Here is a 7,626-nt window from a genome sequence, read left to right as displayed (position 1 = left end):
ACTAGCAGCAACATCACAGTGCAAAGAAGTGTGGTAACGGGCAGCAATAATGCATAGGGCCATTATGATAACGACCTACTCCTCCACTGGTCATGTGAGGGGTGCGGGGGACAAAGAACTCCCATGTACTCCCACCTCTAATCATTTAACACAAGAATGAAGCACAGGAGGTTAAAGCGCATCCTTAACCAGTGTAGATGTTAACCTCTTTCTTTAAATAGTCTTCTTGTTAATTTTGGCTTTTCCTTCTGGACAAACTTCTTGTCAGATCCCCCTCTCTTTTTATCTCATAATTTATCTGATGAAGAGTTCAAAATATTCAAAGTAGAAAAAGGGTCAGCACGGACATTTTTGGTTATGCATGTTTGTATTGTTAACATTACTTTCAACCTCCAGCTCCACTGCTGGAAGGTTTTAAAGTCACCTCTACAACTGGTAAGGGTGGGTTGGTTAAAATTAGGTAGGTTTTAGTACAGAAATCTACTTCACCTGCACATGGGATTTGCAACACATCACAATTTGCTATTAGGACACAACAGTCAACCCCCATTTGACTGGCCCTGCCATTTCTTGAGGCATCTCATTAACTGAATGGGACACACAGCCTGCTAACATATATAGACTCAGTAGGAATTATAACGTTAAACCTGCTTTTAAATATTAGTAAGCTTCGTTATTTTATAAATTAGTAAATACTACTTCAATTAATATCTATAAATTCATAAAGAATATATATCGAAGCAGTAATATTTGTATATACATCCATGCCAACAGTAAATCTATGTTTATAATTGGAGCTATATTTCCTTCCTATGCCTCTAGTGGAGCATCTCTCATACCTCCCTTTGGTGACAATAACAATTACCTTAATGGAATCTATCATTTGTTACCTTATTTTATAATTAGTTGTGCGTATGACATCCGTCACACTCAGTGCTGAAACTTGGGTGAGAAGCACTCACCATGGGCACAAAATTTAAAGGGGTATCAGGAAACTCTGTAACAATCAAAAGAAATATTTTAAAGCAATATTTAAAAAAAAAAAACCCAAAACTGATCCAAAAATTCCATAATGAACACAGTGTCAAAATTTTAAGTTAAGCCTGGATCCAACATGATCAAAATTAGGGTAAGGCGAGGAACAGGGGACAGTATTATGCAAGGATAGGGTTAGATATGCTTGGATTTAAAATCTTTATATTGTATTCATTACAGATTTTTTAAGTAGACTTTTCTAGAACAGTGTTAGGTTTACTCCGAAATTGAGTGGAAAGTACAGAGTTCCCATATACCTGCTGCCCCCACACAAACATGGCCTCCCCACTACCATCATCCCACACCCAAGTGGTACGTTTGTTACAACTGGTGATGAACCTATGGCTCCACTTATTGACCCCTCCCTCTCCACTACCACCCTGGCAACCACAATCTTTCTACTGTCTTCATAGTTTTGCCTTTTCCTGAATGTCCTATAATTTGAATCATATGGTACATAGGCTCTTCAGATTGGCTTCTTTCACTTAGTAATGTGCATTTAAGCTTCCTCCATGACTTTCCATGGTTTGACAGTTCACCTCTTTTTAGTGCTGAGTAATACTCATTTGCCTGGATATGCCAGTATTTATTCATTCACCATATTGGTCTAGGTTCTTCAAGGAAACAAAATCAATAGATAATATATATATCTATGTATATATGTACACACACACACACACACACATATTTATTTTACAGAATTAGCTCATGTGATTATGGAGACTGAGAAGTCCCAAGATCTGTAGTCAATAAGCTGGAGCCCAGGGGAGCCACTGAAGTAAAGCCAATCCAAGTCAGAGGCTGAAGGCAGGAGAAGACTGACCCAGTTTGAAGATAGGCTGAGAGTGAATTCCTTCTTATTAGTCTTTTTGTTCTATTTGGGCTTTCAAATATTGAATGAGGCCCACTCATTAGGGAGGGCAATCTGCTTTACTCAGTCTACCCATTCAAACATTAATCTCATCCAGAGACACCCTCTTACACACACAAACCAGAATGTCTTAGCAAATATCTGGGCACACCGGAGGCTAGTCAAGTTGACACATAAAATTAACCACCATATCCACTCACTTAATGAAGGACATCATGTTTGCTTCCAAGTTTTGACAATATTGAAGGAAGCTGCTGTAAACATCTCTGTGTGGGTTTTTGTGTGGACAGAAGTTTTCAACTCCTTTGGCTAAATACCAAGGAGCATTGATTGTTGGACTGTATGGTAAGAGTATGTTTGGTTTTCTAAGAAACTGCCAAACTGTCTTCCAGAGTGCTGTAGCATTTGCATTCCCACCAGCAATGAATGAGAGTTCCTGTTGTTTCACAGCATTAGTTTTTCTGCACTAATTTTGGTATTTTAAAATTTTCAGCAAAACATTATTTATCTTGATCATTGAGTTTTTTGGTGGCACCTTAAACTTGGAGCCCAAGAATAGTCCTTCCTCAACAACCCTAATGCTGGCCCCTGACTCAGATCCTTTAGGGCAGAAACCATGTCTTATTTTTTATGTTTATTTATTTTGGGAGTGGGGGGTAGGAAGGGAGACACAAAATCTGAAGCAGGATCCAGGCTCTGAGCTGTCAGCACTGAACCAACTTGGGCTCGAACTCATGAACCGCAAGATCATGACCTGAGCCGAAGTCGGAGGCTTAACCAACTGAGCCACCTACATACCCCACCATGTCTTATTTTTACATGAAATTTGGCAAGTAGAGTACTTAGTAAAGTACCTGACATACAGTAAATACTCAATAAATGTTAACCATAGTATTATTATGTCCCTCAAATAGCCTTTCAGAGTCACCTGAACATAGTAAATGTTTGTTGAATGAAGGATGTACAATATACAATTGAAGTATCCTCTAAACTTTCCTGTATTTTAAAAGTACGCTATTGTCTGCTTTGTCAGGCTGGGCAGATTTGGTGTTTGGGGCCTCGCCACATCTTTATATTTACCTCTAATATTTCAAACACTGGAAATCAAATCTACTGTTTTTAGGTAGTAAATGCTTACACTGGGTTCTGGATGGAAAAAAAAGAAAATATTTTCTATCCAGGCTGGAAAAAAACCTGGTTTCCTTTGCCTTTCTTGTTATGGAGTGCAAAGCAGATATGCATTTGCTCCAGGATTCTACTGGGGATTAAAATAACATTATGATTTTTATTGAAAGTGCACCAGGCAGTGNAATGCTTACACTGGGTTCTGGATGGAAAAAAAAGAAAATATTTTCTATCCAGGCTGGAAAAAAACCTGGTTTCCTTTGCCTTTCTTGTTATGGAGTGCAAAGCAGATATGCATTTGCTCCAGGATTCTACTGGGGATTAAAATAACATGATTTTTATTGAAAGTGCACCAGGCAGTATCACTTACACATGGCTACATGTCACCGTGGTTATTTTCTATTTAAAGTTCAAAAACTAAAGTGTAATTCAGCACTGACTTTAGGGTTTGCTCTAATGTTTTTATCAACTAGTTTTCCTTGATCAGTGTTTCCTTCTTCTATGATTTTCCTTACATTCTAGAGGCATTGAAATGTTGACCCGAAGGATTTAGAAGGTTTCAATTACTGGCAAAGTACAGAACTACAATTCCTAAAACTGAAATCGCCATAAACTTACAAAGTAGCTCAGAATATAAAATAATGATGACAAGACAATCTTGTGAAACAGTCTACGGAAATGCCGGGAGAAACATTTCCCATTCGAGTAAGATAGTCACTGATAGTTTTGTGATTGTGCCAAGAAGTTATTCCAAATGTTCTCACAATTGCACAAGGCAAGGTAATTAATAACCCTCTTTGAACAGCTGTCAATTGCCAACATCAGGAACCATGCATTTCATACAATGAAATTTCTGTTCAAATCAAATGCACATTTTTTTTTGCTTATCCGCATTTCTGTATCTCCCAACCTAACTCAAAGAAATCATGCGTGCATCAAGGGCTTCTGTCAAGCCCAGGTAGGGTGTCAGCCTTGCCCACAGCACAATGTGAAGAAAGAGGAGGAGGAACTAAGAAAGTGGCAAGCTTAATTTTTTTTTTTTTTTAGCTTGTGAAAATGTTAGCTCACTGGTGTCTTATCCTAACGTTTCTCTGCCCCCAGGAGTGGGGAGAAAGGCTAACACCAAAATTCACATCAGCACTTGTGTGACTTACTGAACCAACTAACTAACCCTCCATCACCTCGCCTCCAGAAAACATGTTGAGTTGTGGCTAATGGGAAACCTTCCCTCAGCCATGAATGCTAAGAGGATCGTGGCTGACAAGGAAGGGCAGCATGGACCCAGGGCTGAGCTCGTCATATGTGAGGACTGCTCTACAGAGGTGTTCTATGAGACGGGCAGGTGTGTGCTAAAAAATTTTAGAGTTTTATATATTTCATACCACCATTAACAGTTGATTTAAAATTCAGTGAACATCTAATCAATTCAATCTAAATCATTTAAGTCTAATATTAGTAGAGGAGCCCAGAGAAGATGGCATGCTCAATTGTATTTTTATTTTATCAAAAGCCAATGGAAAAGGCAAAAATTCATAATGTAAATTCATCTAACATCTCTACACAATGGTAAGTAAGGGTTGAAATCCTTGAAGCCCTCTATTCCTTTTAAAGAGTCCCTTCTGCTACTACTTTGCCCATGTTACTAAGAAATAGCCATCCTGTGTTGAAATGTTCAGCTGGATTATGGCCGTGACAAAGCATTTTTTAATAGTATATTGCTTTCCTGTGGGGGATTCAGCCCTGCAAGTGCTAGTGACCGCCTAGATCTTTTTAACTATTGAGATGCGTACATTAATTTCCAACTATTTCATCCTGAGGGTCCATGTCTTCTAGAAAGCAAAACATCTAAAATGGATATAAATCAGTAGACAATATGACCAAATGTTTAACACTACTGCAGAGATGAAAATCAACACTAACATTTACGTTCTACATATTGAAAGTTCACAAAGTCCACATATTCTGTGTGTCAAAATATCCAATCTAATAAAGTACAGCCCAGAGGAGATGGTCATCATGCTGTTACAGGTTAGTCCAGAAATGAGAAAGACAAACATGGTAGACAAGGAGGTCTGCACATTGACAGAGCGGCTATCATGGAAAGCAACAGTAATCACCTGAACAGTATTTCTGATTTATTATTTGTCTGAGAGAAGTGAGAAGGACAGACATCTTGGCTAGGTGGATTCTATTTTATTCACTCTTCAAATAAGAGTCTTTCCAGTCCAATGATATGTCATGGGATTGAACAAATTGGCATTTACGGTTATCAAAAGGATGCCTGCCACCTAGAGAGACTCGTGAGTTTACTGTCAGTTGCTGGCTGTCAGCAGCCTTTCTGATCTTGTTGCCATGGAAATTGACATGAGATAGTTGGCGAGAGGGGGAGTTATAGGTTGCATTCTTATTTCATTATTTCAAATAAGATGTTTGAACCTTTTGCCTTCTTTGCACCCATCTGAAACTGGTTTCCCCGGTAACAGAATCCGGGATGCCGCCCCCTAAGAGCTGAGAGCAAGAACTCTTTCTTTGCCGATCGCAGAAGACAGCACTGAAGGGGAGAGTCAGCAAGGCTGGTATTCCTGGGATCACCTGAGGGATGTAGGGAATTGGAAGTCACCTGCAACTTCCTAAGGTTAAAAAAAAATACAAGGTTTTCTTTAATTAAGGATCTAGTCATTCAAGCAAAACAAATATACAGATATTGGTCATCATTGACCTTTAAAACTGCCATCATGCAAGGTAACTACCTAAACCTCACTGGTCTACACAACTCCTCTCTCCGTAGCTCAGACAGCCTGCTAATGCATTTTCATATACATCATGCTCATTTTTCTTAGAAGGGGAAAAAACGAAAAAAGAGGAAAACTCCAGATAAGGACTCCTCGGGTCATTTTCCCCCATAGATCAATGTTTTCTCATCATAAGTGATTTGCTTTCCAAGGAACTGTAAGTTGTTCTTAAAAGGGTTTTCACCACAGAGGGTATGTTCAGTGGAGAATGTGGTGGCACTAAAATGGCTGTCTGCTTAAAAAAAATAATAATAATACACAAGAAACCATAGAGGAAAGAAAAGAGTGGCCATTAAACTAAACTATTAAGAATGGTTGCACTTTACATTCCAAATGTGAAGTTATGGATCGGGGCTATTACAATTGCGGAGTGCAGTGCAGGGATTCAGTAGAATGGCCATGTAAATTGAAAAGCAAACTAATGTCTCTTCAAGCTCTGGAAACCACAGGAGGAATTTGCTCCCAAGTGGAAAACTCTAGGCAATCAACCAATGAATCACTCACCCAGAGAACAAGAGCTTTGTCTTTCTCATCAACTGTCTTTTATGCACAAGTAGGATATGGGTCACTTCATACAATATCAGAAAGAAAAGCTGAAGGGCCTAGCCTTCAGCACGTAGACCTTATTTGAGTGCTTGATGGTTTGTATTATGGGAAGGGAAACAGTGTGTTCCTCTCTTTAATTTTGCCATATAAACATTCCTGTGAAATATTATACCCGAAATGCTTGATAAAAATAAAACTCTTGATTGAGACGCCTGTGTTGGGTGGAGCTAACAAATTTTACTGCTGTGCAAACAGGAAAGCCAACTACAGAAATGAAAAAGGGGCTTCTCATACATTCACAGCCTATGATCCAGCAATCCCATTCCTGAGGTCATTCCAAGGAAATAGTTCAAAAGAAGAAGAAAGCAGTTCTATCTGTGAAGATGCTTAATGCAGCAGTTACTAGAGTTAAAATGTGGCAAAAAATAGTCATGCAACATTGTAGTAGTAGTCTAATAAATGGTGGTGTATCATTTGATGGAACCAATAAAAAGAACTGAAGACTACCCAGAAATACGAGGAAAGAAAGGATTTGTGATAGCATAATGAGAAGAACAGAATATGAAATGGGAGGAATGTGGTGCTCACATATGAATGAATGCATGGGAAATACATCAAAAATAGAAACATTAGGATGGAGGGGTTTGGGCTTTTTTTTGATGCTTTGTAGTCCCTTCCCTCAATGATACATAGCTAAGGCAGTGATTTGATTTTTGGACCCTTCCCGCCTCACTTTTGCAGGTGGCTTGGCACACTGGCTGTTGCTTATGGCTTCAGCTTCACAGTATACAGTAAAGCTGGGTGTTACACTGGTTACTTCTCTAACTAGACACAGGCTGAGGAAAGTAGGGAAATAATAGCATGTCCTGCTCACAGCAAGGGCAATGGCCACGTGCATCAAATCATTGCTGACGCCCTGACAGTTCTTGGGGCAGGTGGAGTGGCAGTGATGTAGCTCAGTGGTAGAGCATTTGACTGAATGGGGCAGGTGGAAATTGTGCAAGCCTCACAGCTCACTCCTTTTGGATGAAATGCATAATATAACCTTTAAAATGGCAAGAGGTGCATACCACCCAAACTCTAAAGGACACGGAAACACACATTCACCTCCTAGAGAGCATGGTCTGAACGATCCATGTTCCAAAAACATGAAGGGAACCCTCCCAAACTAACCATTAAGTTAAAGTTCATTCACCAGTACCACCAGCATCTTCTTCCAGAGCACAGAGTGAATACCTGCAGCACTACCCCCAAACC

Source organism: Crocuta crocuta, unplaced genomic scaffold (assembly GCF_008692635.1).
Source record: "Crocuta crocuta isolate KB4526 unplaced genomic scaffold, BGI_CrCroc_1.0 scaffold41, whole genome shotgun sequence".
In the NCBI taxonomy this organism is placed as follows: Eukaryota; Metazoa; Chordata; class Mammalia; order Carnivora; family Hyaenidae; genus Crocuta; species Crocuta crocuta.
Note: the sequence above shows the minus strand (reverse complement) of the source record.